We start from the raw sequence: 511 nt of genomic DNA on the forward strand, positions 1-511 counted from the left end.
TTTTTTTTAATATGTGTAAAATATTTTTACTTCAATATATGATTAATACAAATTATTGAGATATTTTACATTCTTTTTTCATTTAGTCTTCAAACTCAACATGTCTCAATTCAGACTAGCTACATTTTAAGGACTAGCTACATTTTAAGTGCTCAACAGACATATGTAGCTAGTGGCTACCTTACTGGACAGCAAAGGCTTACCATCTGGACTGGCACTCCGGGCTGGATACTCAAATGGCCCTGTGTTCAGCCACTGATTCAGAAGACTCTTGGCCACTTGAGTCTTACTACTATATTAAGATGAATCCTGCATCTGTCTTGAGTGAAAGTGAATGCAAGGTATTGTCAAAGCATCTGCAGGAACAGAGAGTGGATTTTACCAAGCCTATGGGATAGGGTGTATGTTTGTCTTTGAGCCTGCTTGATGATAACTCTCTTTACACATGTTAAAAGAAGGTGAATGGGTCAAGAAATACAAAAACAAAAACAAATGTCACAGTGAAGAAAAA

At 36.2% G+C, this 511-nt stretch overlaps 1 protein-coding gene across 1 annotated transcript in view; it reads right to left on the minus strand.

Annotated features, from left to right (window-relative positions):
- Positions 1-511, minus strand: part of TEP1 (telomerase associated protein 1) — a 34,236-nt gene that overhangs the window by 24,172 nt on the left and 9,553 nt on the right. The gene's annotated exons all lie outside the window — the stretch shown is intronic.

This window comes from Orycteropus afer, unplaced genomic scaffold (assembly GCF_000298275.1).
Source record: "Orycteropus afer afer isolate SDZICR_OR568_19922 unplaced genomic scaffold, OryAfe1.0 scaffold00292, whole genome shotgun sequence".
In the NCBI taxonomy this organism is placed as follows: domain Eukaryota; kingdom Metazoa; phylum Chordata; class Mammalia; order Tubulidentata; family Orycteropodidae; genus Orycteropus; species Orycteropus afer.